At 34.5% G+C, this 22,592-nt stretch overlaps 1 protein-coding gene across 1 annotated transcript in view; it reads right to left on the reverse strand.

Moving 5' to 3' along the window:
- SYT1 (synaptotagmin 1) overlaps window positions 1-19,659 on the reverse strand; it is a 474,588-nt gene extending 454,929 nt beyond the window's left edge. Inside the window, exon 1 of the mRNA XM_044679181.1 lies at window positions 19,595-19,659. The gene's annotated coding sequence lies outside the window, so the exon portion shown is untranslated. The remainder of the gene's footprint in view (window positions 1-19,594) is intronic.
- Between the last annotated feature and the right edge of the window lie 2,933 nt (window positions 19,660-22,592).

The following is a 22,592-nucleotide window of genomic DNA, read 5'->3' on the forward strand; positions in this document are numbered from 1 at the left end:
AGTTTCCAATAAAAAAATTCTGAATTAAAGAAAAAAATTTTTTTGGCTATTCAGAGAAGTGTTGGGAATGGAGAATAAATACATCTTCCCCCATTGTGGAAACATGTATTTGTCAGATACGCATGAGAAAAGTCAGTGAAAAGGATTCTGACCAGAGGGTGGGAGAAAACGGAGGAAAAACACTGAGGTATTATACAGGATATTCAAGATTTCATTTCTACTCTTTCTTTTCAAAATTTTATTTCGCGAGAGCCCTGCCTCTCTCCCTTTTTCTTTGCCCAGAGCTAGCCTGCAGTGAGTGCTCACCACTGATACTGGGATATGCATTTTTTAGCTACCCTGAGTATCAACACACTTGCTACTTGTCTTGCCTGCAAGGTATGGTCTGCGCTTGAAATCAAGTAGCAATCAAAGAAAAATTGCATACATTAAAGCCAAACAAGGAAATCTCCTCTGATCCAGGCTCAGCAGCTTATCCTGGTTGCTTCATGTTAATTGGAATGACTAAGGAAAGGTAGACTGGCACTGTGTCTCCTCTAAAATGCTCCAGGGAGGGAGGGAACCGGTGGGTACCCGAGCCAGTGAATCTTGAAGGAAGGAGATAAAACATAGAGCGCCAGAGAACAAGACTATGGAAAACTGGAAAGAATCATTCCCTGGAATTATTCTTATATGCTTCATCATACACAGACATTTAAGGACCAACAAAACATTAGGGTAATTGGGGTCTTTTTTGTCCTTTAAGTCAGATAGAGATGGGTCTGGGAGCCAGGAAGACGTGGATCCAAGTTTGGCCTGACAGTCACTGGCTGAGTGACCTGGGTAATCGTTTAGCTTCTCGGTGCTCCAGTGAATCTCTAAAATCATAAAGCTCAGAGAAGGGGCATTGGTAAAGGGTGTTTCCTGGGAGCTGCAAACACCAATGAAATAATAGGTACAGGGCACTCTTTGGCATTCCCTACTTTCATGTTACAAATATGTATGTTTTATGTATCATACATTTTTCCCACTTACTCTCCCAAACTTTTTGTGTGTGGTTCTGTCCCCTCCATTATCCCTTCCCTCCTTTGAACAGCGCCATTAAGTCTGGAGGTTGTCAGAGTGGATAGGATGAAACCAATTGCCCATTTCAATGTTGCCTCAGCCTCATGGAAGTCTGTGAGCAGTGAACATAAACAGATGTACATATGCCTTTAGTCCTATACCCAACAGAGCTCTAGCTTATAGGAAAACTACCAAATAATTTGAGAACAGATTGAGGGGGTGAGAAAGACAGCAAAGGGCAAGGATGCCTTGTGGCTGCGATCCCAGGATAGTGGGTCATCACAGGAAATGAAGTCGCCCTGCAGGAAATAACAGCTTTGTGGGGCTCTGAAGTTAGGTTTCAAAAAACATTATTACTCTTTCCCTTCAGGCAGATATTGCATGGAGAAGCACAATATTACCAGATACTACAAGGACATCACATGCCCTCTGGTCTCCCAAAGTATTTATGGACAGCATGGAAGTTACAGACAATTCCAGAATCATTATTTCCAAAGGTTAGTTTTCCTATTTCAATCCAACCTGTCTATGAGAAGCACACTAATCTCCCTTAAGTACTATATTCTTAATGTAATGAACACAAACATACAGAGGTCTTCAGTCTTGTACTGAGAAAGCCCATCTTCCAGGAAAATTACCAGCTAATTTGAAAACAGATTGAGAGGTGCTATTTCTCAGAGAATTCTCCTTGCACTCCCAATTCTAGACCAATTGACTTGTTCAGTTCCAACAGACGTAAACATAACATTCTGTCTCCAGCCTCTGTTTTGTGCCTTTGCACAGGATTTCCACTCTTTCTGGAATGCCTCTTTCCTCACCGTCCCCCACTCCCCACCAACTCCCTTAGAATGCCTAATTTACTTCACATGTAGCTCACAAACCATCTTCTTTCAACACAAGACATGTTTTGATTCTCTTCAGTTATCACTGTCTCCCTCATGACATTGTATCTATATACTTGTAGATGGAAGGTTCTTTAGGGTAACTATTTTATTGTCTTTGTTTCTCCAACACATAGCACATTCAATGGCTTCCATAGAGTGGATATTTCACAAATGTTTGTTGAATTAAAGTGAAATATCCTTTGAGGTTAAGAACACACTGTTTTAAACATATAGAAGGATGGCTAGAAAACTACTTAAGTAATAGATAATAGATGCTAGCGAGATGAGGGGTATTTTGAGGATTTTCCTAGTTTAACTCCAAGTGAGGGCAATGGCATAGTAGGAAAGACTCTTCAATGTCGTGCTCTTAACATCAGCTCCAGTTTATGTGATACGGAGTTCTTAGGTGGGTGAAGGCATACACCACAGATAACATCTTGAGTTATTAAATAAAAAAATTTTGGATTCAAAGGACTTTCAATTTTGTGTTGTTTTTTTTTTTGAAAAATAACCAGACTGAATATTTCAAGGCTCAGACAGGGACTTTTCTGAATGGACTTTGAGTCTTTAAAGAATGAAATGTGTGCTAGAATGTTTGGAAGAATCAGTCTCGGAGAAGAAAATAAAAAGCACGTCAGAAAACAAAAGAGAACCAAACAAAGAATTCCAGCCCTTTTTATGGAGGCTGCCCAAGACACCTGGATGGTTTTCAGAATAATAATAAACACTCACCACCCCATGGCTCAAGGCTGCTCTAACTTCATGCACAGTGGGAAGCCTTCTGCACCATTCAATATCAAATTGTACATGCAAGTTATTTGTAACAGAACATTGAAAAGTCAATGAAGATAAACCTGGTATGCAGCTGCTGTCAAAAAACATCTGAATCAATAAGACACTATCAGAATTGTCTTTCGCCGGTACTGTATAACCAAAGGCATGACCACAGTGTGAAATTTCCCTGCTACTGCAACTGAAAGAAACATAGGATGGGGTAGTAAGACTTGGGAGACTTGCCAGAATGTTAAAGAAGAATTGGATATAAATGTTATCACGAGTTGCAGGACTATGGGTCATACCTTCATGGACCACAAGATAGATGAAGAATGGTAAGGAATTCCATCTGCTCAAGTCACTTATTTTAATGCTTTAGTAGAATCCAGGGAGGAAAAGCAAACCCAGGAAAAAATGAAGCTTTTTGCTTCCCAGACTTTTGTATATTCTTTATGCCATCAAGCAAGCAGCCTGATCATGATTGAACTTCATACTCCATTATTGTTCAAGGATGGCATTATCATTTATAGATGATACCAAAATCCACAGACCTATTTACTAAGACTCCTGAGCTGTTATAGGAGCTCAATTCTGCTTTTCCATCTTTATGTTTAGAGCAGTGATTCTCAAAGTGGGTGCTACCGCCCCCTGGTGGGTGCTGCAGCGATCCAGGGAAGCGGTGATAGACACACTGTTTTTTGTATTACATTCTATTCTGAGTTCAATAAATAGTTTCATAATTTCCAGGGAGCACTAAGTAATATTTTTTTCTGGAAAGGGGGTGGTAGGCCAAAAGAGTTTGGGAACCACTGATTTAGAGGTTAATTCTCCAATTTGTGTCTTATTCCTGCTTCCCATATTTCATTGTTTCTTTTGTTGCCTGCTTTGAGACCAGGCTTTAGCATAGGTTACTTGCATGAAATCATGGTCAGGAATGGGAGAGAAGAAAAATAAAGTTATTGATTTTTCTTATCAATAAACAATTTCGGGAAATATAGACATATGTGTGCATGTATGTATAGATACACCCAGACAGAGAGAGGGAAAGAGAGGGAGGGAGAATTGAAAAGAAAAAGAAAGGGAGGAATGGAAAAAAGGAGATTGAGGAGAGAGGGAAAGGAAGACAGAGAAGGAGTTAGAGTTAAAAGGAGAAAGAGGGAGGTAGAAATAGGGAAGGAAGGAGAGAAGCATGGGGAGGGAGAGCAAAGAGGGAAGCGGAGGAAGGGAAAGAAAGGAGAGAGAGAGGGGAAGAAGAGAAGAGAAGGAAAATGTTTTTATTTGGATAGGTGTTAGTTAAAATGAATTTCAGGTATTATATGAGTAATGTTCAAACTCCAGGAGGATTTTGGAAATTTAGATAAATCCCTTTCTTCTCTAATTTGTATCTTGCCTAACCACTATTTATTTTTCATATTTTCCATGGTTTTACAGACCTTATTTCATTTTGGAAATTTTATCACATGGTGTAGGTTTTGGTAAGGAATTTAATTAAAAATTAATTCCTTTATAGCCTGGGAAAGGTAAACTTAAACTACTATTTTCCCCTGCTGCTTTTATTATTATGAATATTCACATAGGTCAATTTCTTTTTTAAATTAATTTAAAAATATATTTTTCCACATTTCCATGATTCATTTTCTTTCCCTCCCCTCTTTCTTCCCCCATCCCAGAGTCAAAAAGCAATTCCACTGGGCTGTACAAATGTTATCATCATAGGTCAATTGCAAACAAGAATTGCCTTGTACATTAAACTGTCATACTTGTACATATTCCACACAACTTAATTCTTTCTCCCTCCAGGAGGCACCCAATAAATATTTTGTAAATGGATTCTAAGTAAATTTAATATGTTTGATGTCACGTGATTTCAAGACACCTATGTTCAGGATCATGCTTTTTTTTTTTTTTAATTTTTAACATCACTTTTCTCATGAATCTTTCCTACAAAACTCCCAGCTTGAACCACAATCATTTTCCTTTTCAACTCTCCCACCACTTTTCTCCTCTTACTTCTTGTTCCTAACCCTCAACCTATCCCTGCTCTTTTAGCCATCATTTGGGCTCCCCTCTCTTCCTCACAGTCTTGATCCTAGAACAGACCTTTTTAAGGATGCTACTTTTGTCATCCTAAAATGCTTTGCTCTCTCCATCTTGCCAATCCCCAAATCTGGGTTCCTCTATTTTGACTATTTTTTTCCACTCAGACTCCTTAGAAATCATCCATTACTGGAAGAAACTCAGAAAGCTCACTACAAATTTTTATTGTTGTCATAACTGGATCATCACTGTGCCAAAAAAGTCCCATATTCCTACTGCTTGACTGCCTATCAAACACCAAACAGCAGCAATTCAAAATCCACTCCTTTCCTCTCAAGACTTCATTCACTAATTCACTCAGCAGTAGAGCTTTCCTTAAATTTTACCAAGGTTAATGTAACCCATGACATTCACATGCATCTCCCGACCTCTGTGTTTCTCAGCAGTTTTCTTGTCCTCCTCAGTCTCAGAGGATGTTATAGCTCTTCTTGACATCACTAATCCCTCTAGTTGTCTGTCACTTTGTTCTCATTCTCTCTGGGACTGTTTTCCACCAAACTATACCCTAGGTAGCCCTATCTTCCATATTTTTTTCTTTACAGATTTTTTGTTCTCTACTCATGAATATCCTATTTCCTTATCTCTCTTATGTTAAGGATTCTTCCTTTGACCTTGATGATCCCTAAAAGTATAGTGCTATAGCTCTTTTCTTGTTTACTGCTAAACTTTTAGGGAAAAGTAACATAGTTCTCTGTCCCTTTATTGCTAAATTTCTGGAAAAAGTAATTGAGTCATTGCACTCTCCAGAGTTTAAAATGAGTAATTAATTTGCCTTTTCACAGTTGACAATCTCCTTTAACTTTGCCATTACTCAACACTGTTGACCACTCCTTCCTTGAGACCTTGAGATTCTTTCTAGAGATTCACTGCTCTCTCCTGCTTCTTCTCTAACATTCCCAACAACTGTATCTCGGGCATTATTATTGATTACTTTTTCACCTTCTCCCTTTAAGTATGGATGTTTCCCAAGACTTTGACTTAGGTACTCTTCTTTTTATATGCACTCTCCCTAAAGTATGTTCTTCAATCAAATGATCTCAATTGTCATCTCTATACTGGCAACTGTAACATTTATATCTATAGCTCTCATTTTTCTCCTGAGTTCCCGTGCTAGGTCCTTTACTCCCATAACATTGATTATCACCTATATACTGATTGCTGTCAAGTTCATATCTGCATCTCTAATCTTTTACCCGAGTTCCACCTGCTTGCTGGGCATTTCTGTGTGGAAGCTCCATTGGCATAAACCCACATCTCCTCTGGAGCCAGAGAACTTTTGTTCAAATGTTACATCTGACACTTCTGAAATGTGTGACTTTGGAAAGGTCATTAAATCTTTCTTTGCCTCAGTTTCCTCATCTGCAGAGAGATGATCAATGATCCATTGCTAAAACTCAATTCATCCTTTTTCCAAAATTTACCCTTTCCAACTTCACTATTTCTATCAATAGCTCCATCATCTTTTTAGTCACTTGGGTTCAAAATTTCACATTTATCTATGATATTTCTCCCTTCCTCAGCCTTTATGCCCCATCAATTTACCAAGTCCTTAGAAGTATATCTCTACAACACATTTGAAAATCCTTTTTGTTCTTATTGCTACTACTCAATTTTAGCCTACTATTTTTTATTTGGGGGTGGGAAGACTTTATAATAACTTTTTTATCCTCTCTCTCCTCTAGCATTCATCTAACTATCAAAATAACCATTCTAATGCAGAGAACTCAATATGAGATTTCTCTCCTCAAAACCCTTTCATTATTCCTATTACATATTCATTAGATAAACTATAAACTCCTTAGTCTGGTATCTACAATTTACCTTCAACTTATCCTTCCCACCTTATTCTGTTCTACTCACCTTCAGGCATTCTACAGTTCTTGCAAAACTAGTCAGTAGAGTTACTCCGATGTTGTCCTGGGCATTCACAGAGTCTGTCAATCATAGCTAGTACATATTTCTTACGTGACTTTCTTTTCCTTTTTTACCCCAACAATGATAGACTACCTTTCTCAAAAGTTACTATGTGTTTGGTCCTTTCAGTCAGATCTCACTCTTTGTGATCCTATTTGAAGCTTTCTTGGCAAAGATACTGGAGTGATTTTCCATTTCTTTCTCCAGCTCATTTTACAGATGAGGAACTAAAATAAAAAGGGTTAAGTGACTTGACCAGGGTCTCAGGGCTAGTGAGTATCTGAAGCAAGATTTTTGAGCTCATGATTTTGAACCCAGTACTCTCATAAAATGACTAATTAGTTCAAGTCTTTATCATCTGTTGTCTAGATTATTTCAATGAGCCTCAATTGGTCATCCTGCACCAAGTCTCTTCTATTTTTCCCAGTGTTTCCTAAGTGATTTTCTTTAAACAGTGAATTGACCATATCATTCTGCCACTCAATAAACTCCAGTCACTCCCTATTGACTTTAGGAAAAAATATGAACCCTGTAGATCTTTTAAAGTACTTTACGACCTGGCCCCAATTTATCTTTCTTCACTCATTGGACATTACTTTTCCTACATCTTGAAATCCTGCCATTTTGGCCTTTTCTCTGCTCTTTGTATCTAATACTCCATAACCTATCTTTCTAACTTTGCACTAACACCTAACCTGTCAGGAATACACTCTTTCCTCACCTTTGCCTTGTAGACTCATTATTTTCCTTCAAGATGCAGCTCAAGCATCATTTTCTACCCATATCCTTATTAGAACTCCAAACTGGTTAGTACCTTTCCTCTTAAACAATCTTCTATTTGACTATATTATATTAATTTCCTTTATGTTTATTATGCATTTCTTTCTCCCTACCCCCATTAGAATTTAAGCTCCTTACTTGTATGAAAATATTTATAGCCACGTTTTTTGTGGTGACAAAAAACTGGAAAACGAGGGTATGCCCTTCTATTGGGGAATGGCTGAACAAATTGTGGTGTAGGCTGGTGATGGAATACTATTGTGCTCAAAGGAATAATAAACTGGAGGAATTCCATGTGAACTGGAAAGACCTCCAGGAATTGATGCAGAGTGAAAGGAGCAGAGCCAGAAGAACATTGTACACAGAGACCAATACACTGTGGTAAAATAGAATGTAATGGACTTCTGTACTAGCAGCAATGCAATGATCCAGAACAATTCTGAGCGACTTATGGAAAAGAATACTACCCACATTCAGAGGAAGAACTACAGAAGAGGAAACACAGAAGAAAAGCAACTGCTTGAACATATGGGTTGAGGTGGACATGATTGGGGATGTAGACTCGAAACTACCACATCAATGCAATGATCAACAATTTGGAAATGTCTTGAAGGATGACATGTTAAAACCAGTGGAAATGCGCATTGGGTATGAGTGGGGAGAGGAGTTTGGGGGGTGAAGGGGAAAGTAAGAACATGAAATCATGTAACCATGATAACTTTTCTAAAAAATAGAAATTATTTTAAAAAAATTTAAAAAAAGAATTTAAGCTCCTTGTTTTTAGGGATTGTTTCATTCTTTATAGCTCTATCCTTAGCAGCTAGCACATTGCCATGGAGATTGCAGATGCTTAATTAATGTTTGGCAATTGATTATAAAAGCCTTTTTTTCAAGGTCTAGCTAATTTGTCTTCACTATGATTTTTCCTAGCTGAAAATGATCTCTTGTACCATCTTATGCTTACAGGATTTTGTCTGGCCCCTTCATTTGTTTATATAACAATCAAGCTTATAGAAATATGAATTTATCATATTGCTTTCATTCTACTATAATGCCCCAAAAGGAAGAATTGTGTAATTTTCCATATTTGCTTCCTAGCACCTAAGGATGTTGTATGTCTTATACCTAATAAGTACTTTAAAAATGCTTCTTAGGGCCAGTGAGGTGGCTCGGTGGAGAGAGCTCCAGACCTGGGGACTTGGTTTCAAATCTGTCCTCAGATACTTCCTGGTTGTGTGATCCTGGTCAAGTCACTTAACCTCAACTAGTGCTTAACCTCTTCTGCCTTGGAATATATAGCACTGATCTTAAGTCAGAAGATGAGATATTTTGTTTTTTTAACCTCATTGCTTCTTGAATTGAATGTAGTTGACATATTGACGCCCTACTCTTCTACCTAGTTTAAGGCCCTCAATAATTTCCTCCAGTAGTTTTCAGTTCATGGGATGAAAACTTCTTGGAAGGGACTGAAAAATCCATGTGCCCCAATTCTAGCTATTTTGATCTTTATTTAGCTCCAACAAAATATGCTGCGTGACTAAAAGGAGAATAAATAAATAATCATACCTTCTGTTGACTGAACAAACAATATTTTACATATGTTATATATTTCTATTTTTTTCAAATGTATGTACAGGTTTGATGTAATTAGGATGGGGATATGAATAGGCTTGTGATTTCATTTTATAGAGAACTCTTGAGTGAGGAAATTCCCTCATCAAAAACAGGTTTACACCTCTAAAACTTCAAAATCACAATATTACCCATGATACCTCTCATTTAAAAACTGAATGCCTATTTTCATGAACAAAATGAAGATTAGTTTAAAACTGGTAATGAAATCACTGTCACTCTTTGAAAGTATGTATTTTTTAATCAATAAGGCGCTAATAATTCAACTATTATCATGTGAGGGTCTTTGTAAATTTTTGTAATAAAAAAAAAAAACATCTTCCAAAGGCTTGGGAGACAGTGATTGGCCAACAGAATTGTTGTTATTGAACTTTATTTTCTGCTACTATAAACAAATAACGTTGTGCTGGTTGTGCTAATCTCCTAAAGGTGCCATGACTATACTATTTCCTTGTTCCTATTTTCTCTCATTGCCTACAATATCTATTTCTCCACCTCTTCCTTAGCTCTTCTTCTTCCTTGAAACTGCTTTCTTGAAGTCACACTTCTTCCTTGAAACCTTTTCCCACACCCAAGCTATCCTTGATTTACTTTTTCTCATCATTTCAGAAACACCTCAAAATTTGCCATTTAGTTTGATCCTAACAATGTCCGGCAGACAGAAAAACTTAGATTGCCTTGAAATCTGGAAGAGCTGGTTACAAGTTCCACCTCTTACACATAATGGCCCTATGCAAGTGCCTTTACCTCTCAGTTCTGTGGCCACATCTCTGAAATGATATCTTATAGAGAAGATGCTAGCCTACAATGGTAGAAGGGATTTCCTCATCAGCAATTCCCTCATGCCAAAGAAATCAGATATCGAATCTTTAACTTTTAAATATTTAACTTTAACTTAACATTGGATATTTGCTGTTTTATTTTGTTTTAAATAATGTATATGGTTTTTTTTAAGCAAGGGCAAATGACATCAATGGCAAACCTTTAACTCTTAACTGTCGTCAAACAATAATAACAGTAATAATAACTCAAATCAACCCAACTTTTTAAAGTTTACATAGGGCATCTCCAAAAATACACTATGATGTTAGTCAGAGAAATACTCATTCCAAGTCCAAGTTTCATAGGACTTTAATGACTAGTGGGATTTATGTTGTTATAATGAAAAGATCACTGGGTTTGGATTCAGATGATATGGATTGGAATCCTACTTGTTTTGTTAACTTCTCTGCATATCTTTAAGCACATCATATTACTTCTTTGGGATTCTCTTTTATTTGCTTCTAAAAATGGAGGGAAAGGATTAAGTAAATTCCAAGGTCTTTTATCTCTAAATCTCTGGTACTGTGATGCAAGAGACCAAGATCTCTTGACAGCAAGTCCACCATGCTTTCCACAAAACCTTGTTACCATTTCTTAGACTATTTAAGTATGAAAGGTGATCATTTTCTTTCTTTTTCTTGACACTCACTGATAGATGGCTCTTAGTGGGAAGAAGAGGTTTAAAGGAAAGAGTATAATATATATAGTAAAGAATAATTTTAACATAAAAATGAATAGGGGGAATCTGGTTTATATATTTCAAATTAGATTTAAATGATAATGATTTAATTTTAAAATTAAAAATTTTAATTAAAAATGATTTAAATACAATAGCTATTTGCTCTCTGATTGTTTCCTTATACAAAAATGGAGATAATGATAGAACCTATCTCACAGGGTCACTGTTAGGATCAAAACAGATCATGCCTATGATAGGTTTTATTTCATTTTTTAACCTTTGTTTTCTATTAAGTAAAAACTCTACAGAACAGCAAGGACTAGGAAAAAAAGGGCTAAGTGACTCGCCCAAGTCTACTCAAGTGGAGAGTGTCAAAGGCCAAATTTGAACTTACTTACAAAAAAACCAAGACTTAGAGTTGCCCACAGTCACACAGAGACACAAAGACAGGATCTGACCTCAAATATTTTTCATTTTTTAAGTAATGAACAGTTTTAAAATTAATTAGTTGCTTCTACTATTTCCTATATCACACTGAGCAAAAAACCAAATCAAAACAAATTAAAAAAATACAAACACGGAAATCTAAATGTCTATTTAAAAATGGATGATAACACCCAAATTACATTGAGAAGTCATGGGAATATATTTTTAAAAGTCAAAGATCTCAATGCTTACAAATGAATGTGTTCCCTGTTTTGAAGTGGGTTTTATCTATTTATTAGAACAACATCCATCATTTTAGTACTTAACTTTATATGCTTTGACATGGCGATAATTTTAATACCAATGATTTTGGTAATCTGTCTACCTCAAAGGAGCACTAAAATTCATTAATTAGTTCTACAAAAACATGAGTAAATTATTATGGAAAGTAATTAGGCAAGCCTTTTCCCAATTTCAAAGACTATTTTCTTGAGCGATGTTAGCCAGATTAAAACAGTCAGAGAGAAGTTCGTATAATCTGAGTAATTTGGAGTATGATGGAAATAGGATGGGACTTATAATTAGGAGTTGGATTCCATTCTTAACTTTTTTTTAGTTAGTATTTGCATTCTCAATACTTAATAAACATTGATATTTCCTTCCTTCCTCCCTCTTTCCCTTCCTCCCTTCCTTTTTCTCTCTCATTAACTTTCTATTTGATCTTGATCAAATCATTTTGACTATTTTCTGTTTTATAATCTGTGAAATGGGTATAAAGAGGCTACCTCTGCCTACTTTATATGGTTGACATAAAGATCAAATGAGTTAATGCACATTAAACTAATTTAAAATGGAAACATTTGGCACCAAAAAAAAAGAAAAAAGAAAGAGTTGAAAGGAATAGACAATGAGCTTAACTAGTATATATATATATATATACTAGTTATATATATATATATATATAAAGAAACCACACAAAAATAATAGTAACAACAATGAGTATTTCTATAGTTGTTTAAGACTTTATCAGGTTCTTTTTTCCTTTATTAGGCTCTACAAATTCTTTAGGATCAATACAAATATCTCATTTTATCTTCAGAAGAACTCGAGGAGGTAGCTGCTATTATTATCTCCATTTTACAGATGTAGAGACTGAAGCAGAGATAGGTAAAGTGACTTTCTCAAGTGTTTCAGTAAATGTCCTAGGCAAGATCTGATCTTAGATCTTTCTGTCTCCAAGTCTCTAACCACTCAATAATTTAGAAGTTAAAGAGAGTTGTGGGAAGAGAAGAGTTAATTGAAGTAAAAAAGTTGTGTGGTTTTTTTTTAGTGAAAAAGCTTAATTTGTATCCACTATATATCATGATCCTCATAAAAAGTAACACAATCTTCATCTTTCTTTGTGTTGATTACAAAATAGTATGCAGAAAGGAGGTAATAATTCAATTGCACTTGTTCTTAATCAATTAATCAGTGATCAGAGCAGATTTGAATTCATTTCAGTGTTTAGTTCTGGACATTTTATAACAGCACCAACCTCAAACTGGTACTGAGGCTCAAATGAAATAGTACATGCAAAGTTCTACATAAGTTTTTATGGTGATGATAATGAAGTTTTTGCTTTAGAAAGGACTCCTAGTGAGGCATGGCTGGATGTCTGTGACCCTGGGAAAGTGATGTGATCTTGAGCAAGTTATGCTCCTTGGACCTCATTTGGGCATTAGATGAGGTAGCCAGCCTCTGAAGTACTTCATTATGCTGAGATTCTGTGAAAATTGTAATTTCATGTCAACCTACTTGCTTGAAATTGTCTCCTCTTGATTCCAAGTCTGCATTACTGGAATCTTTTCAAGGAATTTTAAAGCTAGAAGGAACACAGAAATTGTCCAGTCCAACCCCCTCATTTTACACATGAGGAAACTCAGATCCAGGGAGGTAAACTGGATTTACCAGATCACACAATTACTAGCCTTTACACTATTCAAAGATTTCTCTCCTTAGCATCATCAAAAACAGTTTGGCATATTTGAGCGGGGGGGGGGGGGGGGAAGGGAATTATGGGATTTAAATCCAAAGGAATAGGCATGAATTGTAACTCTGCAATTTACTAGCTATGTAATTATTGCTAAGAAACTTAGCTGAGTCATTAGTCACAAAGGTAAACTTTTATTCTCAAACTATAACTAGTATGGAGCAAATGAAACATGCCTGAAAATCCCAGCATATGTGTGGAGGGGTGGTGGTGGTGGTGATTCCTTTCTAAACCACATAAATGTTTAATAACAAATAGCAAATAAATATAATAACAAACATTTAATAACAAATGATTAATAACAATGGCAAAAATAACCAAACAATAAAGAAAACCTTGATTTGTTGCTTTTGTAAATTTCTGAGGAATAAATGCTTATAATGAAAATTAAATAGCTGGATCTTTGCAAGCCAGTTCAAGCAGGTTCTAATATACTTCTGTCTCCAGGAAAATGGAAGCTATTTGAGGGCAGAGGTTGATTTTTTCCTTTTGGTTTTTGTATTCCTAGATTGTAGTATGGAGAGTGGCTCATAATAAATAACAAATAAATGTTTATTGAACTGAATTGACTATTTCCTTGCTCAAATCACAAGCTCCTAAAAATGAAGGAAAGGCATGATGTAAGATAGTTATTCGCTTGACCTTGTGCTAGTCTTGTTTTGGATATTATTTTTTATGAAATATATCTCTCTCTGAAGATGTGATCTTGCCAAAGGAAGCTCAATAGTGGCTCAGAAGTTAATATTTAGAGAAGAATTAATTAACCAAGGTACTAAAATAAGAGAAAAGGTATAGCAAACATCTAGGTAGAGAAATAGGTTAATTGGAGGGGAGAAGGGATTAGAGAAGTGCCATCAATTGGTTGTACAAAGTTGTTTTTTGTTTGTTTTATGTGAATGTAAAATTTTATTGATTGAATTTTATAAACAGGATATAAAGAAAATGGAAAACAACTTCATTTTACATCATAATGCACAAATCTGCTTTTTTGCTTCAAGGGATGTGCTGGATAATAAAAACTGAAGAAGTACAAGGTAGCTATCAGAGGCTTTTGGGGACATATACTAACCATAAATGAAAGGGAAAATTTATTTTCTATTATAAAGGAAAAATTCACTGCATACACTTATTAATTTTTATGGTTTGAAATATAATGTTATTCTTGGCATTTTTGTTATTTAATGCATAAGTGACTTTAGAATCATAGATTGTCAGGCTAGCTTTGATTAGATCTTAGATAATAAAAGTTTGGACCAAGAGGTTAGGTAACTTGCCCAATGTCAGACAGTCAGGTCTCTTTTCTCTAATGTCCACAGTCATTAATGAATAAAATTTCAAGAAAGGCATACATCCCTCATATTACAATGAATAAGCAATCAGTTATTTTGGCTACTATTTTACTGGAATCGTTATCAGAAAACCTGCTTATTTGGTCTACATCAACTCCTCTTTATTAGGGCATATGAGAATATATTCATGTACTCTCTTGGGGCACATATACTAGCTCAAAAAATCAAGAAGAAAAAAGCACTGGATCACACAATTTTAGCTCAATACATATATCAAAACAAGGCCTACACAAACAGAAAGTACTTTATTACCTTTATTTTATTATTTCTCATTTTTCTAAAGTTTTTTCATTTCATTCAAAAAAGCTATTTAAAAATTTCACTTTTCTAAAGGCTGAAAAAGATCTATTCACTATACATTTCAGAAGATGACTTTTTTACTTTGAGAATTAAAATTAAATAATATTTAATGTCCTGGGAGTTCCTAAGCTAATGATTCATACTTGAATTCAATTCCTTCTGAAATAATGAATAAAACTACTCAAAAACTGCATTCATTATATTAAACCTAGTTAAAAAGTTTTCTCTCCTTTTTGAATTTATAAAGGAAGCAATTATAAAAGATTCTTTACTGACAGACTATACCTTATTTTATATATCACTGTATAGGTTTGCTTTTATCATCCATTAATTATGGGGATAGGAGGAAAGTGGCAAGAAAAATCTAGGTTAGTATTCTCTAAGGCATACATAGGATCACAAGCAAATCTCATAATTTCTGTCCAATCTCCAACTCCCCACTCTTATTTTTTCAGAATAGAAAACTGTTCGAGACAATTTAAGAGATTTTTTCCCCCAAGTTCATACAAATAATAAACAAAAGAGAGAGGATTTGAACCCACTTCCTCTGACTCCAAACCCCATTGACTCTTTCTATTATAGCTTGTAAAACTCCACAAATAAGCTCAGGAACCAAAACATATTGATTGTATTCGGATAGCTATTAACTGAATGAATACTATGAAAAATAGATGCCTTTTTGTGTTTAATTTATTATTAGTAGCATAAATTCTAATTTCATAAAATCTGAAATTATATCATTAAGACTTAATTAGGGAAAACTATATGATATGGCAGCAAAATTCCATCTTTCACAAGAAGGAAATGATGCTCAGTTTATTTCTAGAATATGCTCCTAACTATTGACAGCATTAGGTGTTTTGAATAAGCTTTCATTCATTCAACAAATATTTATTAAATAACTAACATGTTTAGAGTTCCTTTCTCTGCCCACCTCCTGCACTCTCTCTGGGGAAGTTGGAGAGAAGTGCTACAAAATTAAGATATGGTATTGACTCATCAGAGCACCATGAAATAAAGACCAAGCTGAATTCGTTTATGTGCAAAGAAATGCATAATATCTTTTATGAATAATCACTGAAAATTAGGTAAATATTTTGGAAGACAAGGGTTCTAGGATTTAGAGCTAAAGAATTCTTTTATTATTTTCTTCCCTCTCCCACCTAAGGACAATTAATTGCTGTGATGCCAACGCTTGTCTGTAAGGAAAAAAAAAAACTTGCTTTAGACAATTTTCAATTGTCAAATTTAGACAAATTTCAATTTTCTATTGAGATAAGAATTTTCACTTAGACATTATGGAATTTTTACTACTTAATACAGGGGAAAGATGCAGAGATAAATAATCATAAAACACAATAAAGCATATTTTGTCCTTCTCTAACCCTAAATTTCATATGGGACCTGATGGGAAAGGGCACTCATTACTAGGCAATTATCAAATTAGTAATTTTTTGTTTGTTTCCAATCTAGTTCCCATTAAGGTTTAATTCACAAATGAATGTCTAATGTCTATTCTAATAATTTACAAATGAATGTCTAATGTCTGTTCTAATAATTCACAAATTAATGTCTAATGTCTATTATTAATGTCTAATGATGGCTGTCTATGCTTAGTCGTTCAGTGTATGGCTCAGTAACATAAATTGTATACATGCATGTGTTATGAATTTATGTAAAGAGGATATTCAAGACAGAGGCCAAATTAATGACATTGGTCTCATTAGTATTATTCCCAAAATAACTAAGTTGCAGACCTAGCCTTGAAGAATACACTGATATAATAAAATATAGGCTAGAAAAATGATTTGCAAACACAATTTGTTTAAGGGTAGGTATGACAAGTTGTGGGCTATGGAGGATTAGGCTCCATAGATAGGTTTAAGACTATCTCTTGCCAACATTTTCAGTCAGTGATTCAGCCTAGTCAGAGTAGGAAAATCCCAGAAAATTGTAGGATTGCCACTCTCCACTCTGTCACTATATGAGAATTTAGCTAGTTGACAACTTTTCTGCTCCTAAGTTTTATCTTCAAAATAGGACACTTGGACTAAAAGTTCCCTAAAATTCTTTCCAGATTCTAGATCCGTGAGATTACAGTGGATTCCATTTTACTTTTCCAAATAAAGAAAATCTATCCATTTTAAGGTTAAAACACAAATGTAAAATGAAATTTGTCCATAACTCATGCTTTGTAATCCAGATATGAATTCCATAAATTGATACAAATAAATCTTTACTATATTATCTAGCATCTTACCTCACATTACATTTTATATTCCTGTCTCTATTTCATGCCATCCTTGGAAGCAGAGGAACATCTTAAACTACATGTTACACTTCAGTGATTCCAACTTAATCTAGAGCACATCTCTTTCCAATTATTTTAGAAGAAAAAATTCAGGAATAAACAGCATGAGATAATCATGAGGACTTGGAGACAATGACAGCATTTCAAGACCCTTTTCCAGCTGTTTATGAGCATGTACTTGCTAAATAGATATCGATCATTAAAAAGCAAAGAGAAAGTTCCATAAATCATAATGTGTACATGAAAAGATAGGTGCTATTCTTTCCTTTAAAATTATGTACATTGTCTACTTACTCTCCACTTATTCTAAATAACACCAGAAAATTAGAAAATCATAAATTTGGAGCCAAAAGACATGGTATATTTTAGAATTAATGTTCCAGATTGGTGACCCCCTCAGAAAATATCCAGGACAACCCCCCTCATTGTCCTTACTTCTCTTCTGCCTTGGAACCAATATTGATTCTAAGATGCAAGGTAAGAATTAAAAAAAAATTAACCAGCTAAACAAAGGTAGAGTTTATATGACCCAAGAACCCAACTACTAGAAGGTTACTTGTTTAGTTATAAAGGCAAAGCCATAATAGGGGATCAGCAAAGAAAATTAGAAGTTTGATTTTCTTGCAACAGTAAGATGATTCAAATAGCAAGAATAGAAAGAGAACCTTTACTTATTCAGACTTTATAATCCAATCCAATCAAAGCCTTTTTGAAATGTTAAAAACAACCCCCAACTATAAGGAGGAGGGGAGGGAAAGAATATGAATCATGGAACCATGGAAAAATATTCTTAATTAATTAATTAATTAGACTTTTTAAAAAGCCACCCCTCAAAAATTTTTGTCTTCATATGGAAATGTGGAATATATATATATATATATATATATATATGTGTGTGTGTGTGTGTGTGTGTGTGTGTGTGTGTGTTTATGTATGTATATGTCATTTAGTTTCTCAACTACTGGTGCCATAAATAATGTACACAAAGCTAAGGTCTACTCAATTAAATCCTTTAAGTCTTTTATTCACATTCTGTAATATTTTTCCCTCTCAAATGTACAATATGGAAACGTTGCATTTTGGATATTACAATTATTTACTTTTAAAATATTTCCTTGAATTCTTATCTATCAAGTGGAATGGGAAAAAATGTTGAGAAGATGACCAAAAAAAATAGAAAGATTAAGCCTTATTTGTGAATTCACATAGGCTGCTAAATGAGAGAGTTCTTAGAGTAGTGCCAAACCCGATCAGAATATTATTTCAGTTGGGTAAACAGAGGAAAGTACTTCAATTCCAACTCTTTCCTCTCATCTACCTCTTACTCCAGTCAAATGGAAAGCATTGAAAAGAAATAATCATTTGCAACACCGAAGATAAGGATTGATTCACGATTCAACGAATAAACTGCTGTCAGTCATACATTCATCTATAATAAGTTATGGATTCATGTTGGCTTGGTGAATAGAGGTTTGCTAGGATATAAAAATTTCATTTTGTGATCCCACTTGATAGAGGTCGACAAAAAGGCATGAAGTTTCCTGTGCACGAGCCTTGAAACCTTCCTTTGAATTGAGTTCTTTAGCCTCATCACAAATTCCAATATATCCTTCAGACAGTCCCCTATAAAATCTTTCTTTTTAAAAGATCTTAGTCACAGTTTCTCAAGAATTGCATTTGTAGGCTCATGACAGATTTTTAAATCACTAATGGTATGAAAAATGATTCATTAAGACTCATCATTGTGAAATTTGCATTACCATCTGCCATTTTACTTGTTACTGATACTCAGATCCTCAGAATATAGTTGCCCGAACCTATTTATTCTTTGTTTCAACCAAAAAAAGATGCAAAATATTTCATTCTCTTTAATAATATTTATTTAGGAATACCTATTATTCTTATCTAGTGATTAGTAAATGACAAATTATGAAAGATGCTTGCCATTAGATTTCATAGGTAACTATTAAATAGTGAAGACAGTATTAAATTGATAAATTATCAAGAAGCAAAAATCAAAGACTAATCATGCAACAGATGTTGGCTTGATGTTTATGGGTAACACTATCATTCTTTTTCATTCCGATTTGATGACTATAAAGAGATAAAGAAAACCCATAAATTGCATTTACAATGAATGCATTTTATAGCACAGAATGAAAAAAAAAATGAAGCAATTTCACTAAGATCAAGATGACCAAATTTAATTGCTTTGTTTCTAGCAGAATTTCTAACATTCAATATAATGAACTTTTGGTTTAAAAAGAAGATATGATGAATTCATTATTAAAGTTTTCAGTATGCAGTGCCATAAAGATATATCACAAGGATTATCTTGCCTTCTGATCTAAGAGGATTATGGGATAAATGATTCACAATCCACTCCAGTAAAATGAAATTGAGTTTTAAGAGAAGGCTATGATTGCTTACGATATCAATTTCTCAACTTGGTAAAGGAAAGGGGAGTGCATATGTCTAGCAGAAATGTGTGTACAATAGATGAACTTTTTGGCAGTGATGCAATCATTATTTTTCTATTAAAGGACTTACTGTTCACTTTTCGAATTCCGTGATCTCTTATTCTTTAGCCTCTTTCCTCAGTGTTGCTCTTTACTAAAAAGAAAAACAACATATAAAGATATTAGCTGAAGAACACTCATCTTTATAATCATTTCAAGATAACATTTTTTCCTTCTATACCTTGTTTTTATTTAAAAGTGTATCCTTAGTAACAGAACATTACTCTTTCCCTCCTCCTCTCAGGGAAATATTACATATGTGAATACATACATACATATATATATATACATATATATATAATTTCTTATTTTAAGTTCAATAAATGTTTGATTGAGCAATTTTTAAGTGTTATCTTCAGAGTAATTATAGCCTCTGAAGAAAGATATTTTACAAATATTAGTTAACATAAGGAGACATATAGAATTATGGGGCACAATAGCTAAGTAGCATAAATTAAATATTCTTCATTTCAAACAGTCTTTTCAATTTGTTTAAATTTTTTAACTTGGTTGGTGAATATCTAAATTTATAATCACTTGAACATTTCCCAAAGCAGGTGAATTCTCTCAGTTGGATAGTTAGAACACAACTTAATTCTCTGAAGAACAGAGACTTTCTTTTAAAGTTACATTTAGATTTTTCAATAGAATTAAAATGACTACTCAGGCACAGACACAAAAGTAAGCCTAGAAAGATATCGCTTTGTAAAATCTAGTTAATAATTAATGTGGCAAAACCTTTTCATTTCTTCAACCCAGTGTATCTACACATAGTTCCAAGGGTAATCCACAAAGCCCACACTTCGGAAGTTTTTACTCATTCATTTAAAAAACATTTATGAAACATTTTAATATGCAAAACAGTATATAAGCCATTAGGGAAGAAACAATGAAAAATAAGACTTGTAGGGAAGGTAAGACAACTATATAAATGGCTATAATATTAAGTATATAGCATGGGCACAAAGTGATAAGACAGTTCTAAAGAAGGTCAAATTATCTAAAGCCATAGATATCAGAAAATGGCTTTTTGAAAGGGTGGCTTCTGAAATACAAAAGAAAAGGATAAACTATCATATAGGTAAATGCAAATTCTGATTTTAGGAAATAGCTGTACAAACATAGGATGGGACAAGTGGCCTGTGACAACATTCCACATGAAAAAAGACTTTAGTATTAGTGTATTTACCAGTCCTATATGAGCCATTGTCATGATATGGCACCCAGAAAAGTTAATATAATGTTCAGCTATATTAATAGAGCTAGTCTTATGGAATCAAGTCAAATCAGTAAATATTCAAGCACTAACAAAGAATGCCAAGGGTTGGAATCCAAATCCAAACAAAATGAAAGAAAACCCTCGCCCTCAAGGATCTTACATTCAAATGGAGGAAGATAATAAATATAGGCAAGCTGAAAAGGAGGGAGGGGAGGCACAGAGTGTTTGGGGAAAGAAAGTCAAGAGAGGAATGACAATGTGGCTGGTCTGGACAATATTCTTAAAATAGAAATTCCAAGAAAAACACATTAATTAGAGGAAAGGGCTTAAGGGCAGAATGGGATCTTCCAAAGCAAGAAAACTGATGAATGATGGAGGAGAAACAAATCTAGAAAGTCAAGAGTGAGACTAGGGAAGTAAGGGGGAACTGGCCTGGGAACTTTCCTTAAAATGGATGTTCTGGAAGTAATATAGTGAAGCTCTAGTCCTGCAGTATACTATCCTGGTCAGATGATACATCTGCAGTGAAATGTTCATTTCTTTTTCCTGAATCTTAATCCTCTGACTAGGATTACTCTACTTGATGGTTAGCAAGAGATTAGAGTTCAACTTGATTCTAGGGAAGAGAATTGGGAATAACTGAGTAACTTTATAGAGAGGGAGTATTATAATCTTATGGTGGGGGGAAAACTTCTTAGAAATTACTCCAAAGAGAAATGGTCTCACAGGTGATGGGTTCTACTTTCTAGAAGTTTTCTAACAGAGGGGCATTGGCCAATTTCTAATCATATTTTTAGGGGTTTCCTGTTTAAGTAATAGTTGAATCAGATACTGTCTGAAGTTATTTGTGAGGATGCTATTACATTTTCTTTGAGTTTATCCACAATATTTCCTTTATGTATTTAGTTTGTTTGCCATTTGAATGTTGTCTCCCTGAGTAGGAGTTCTTTTACATCAGGGAATTTTTTTATTTTGCCTTTCTTTATATTCTCAGTGATTAACACAGTGCTTGGCACATAGTAGGCACTTAGTAAATATTTTCTCACTAATTGAGATTACACTATTCTGTGAATGGATAAGGTGATAACCGATTGGTATTGGTTGTAGTATGGTATATTTGATGGCCCGAACAAAGTCATGGAAGTCAAAAAGTGATGGATATATTCATAGGATCTAACTCTAAATCTGGAGAGATTCTTCAATATTGCCTAACTCCACCCTTTCATTTTATATATGAGGGAACCGAGGCCCAGAAAGGCTATTTGACTTACCCAAGGTTAGGCAGTTAGCTATCACAGGCAGTTTACATCAGAAATAGAATTTGAATGCAAGTTCTCTCATTTTAACAAGTGCTTTTTCTACTGTCTCCCAACAATTAACAAGTAACTTAGTTTCCTATGATATATGGTGAAAACAACATCATCTCAAGTCAGATGTCTGATTTGAGATCTAGTTCTGAACTCCTCATTTGACCATTAGTAAGACACCACGCTTCTCCGAGTTGTCTCATCTATGAAACGAAAATAATACTTGGACAACCTCGCTCACAGGAAAGTGCTTTGAAATTTATAAAGTACTAGGTAATTGTGGCATATATGAATAGCAGTATAAAATAAGAATGGCATCAAGAGAGTTATCAAAGAAATATATGAGCAAAAAAGTTGCATGGGAGAATAACCAATGGACAGTTTTTTGCTCTTCTCTTCTGGAAACTTGGACTCTGGTCCAAAGCAATCTGTATCCTAAGGTGAGCTTTTGCTTCATTTTGATTGGAACTTAGCTTTCAATTTACTTCCTAAGCACCAATATC

The sequence above is a fragment of the Gracilinanus agilis genome, chromosome 5 (assembly GCF_016433145.1).
Source record: "Gracilinanus agilis isolate LMUSP501 chromosome 5, AgileGrace, whole genome shotgun sequence".
NCBI classification, from domain to species: domain Eukaryota; kingdom Metazoa; phylum Chordata; class Mammalia; order Didelphimorphia; family Didelphidae; genus Gracilinanus; species Gracilinanus agilis.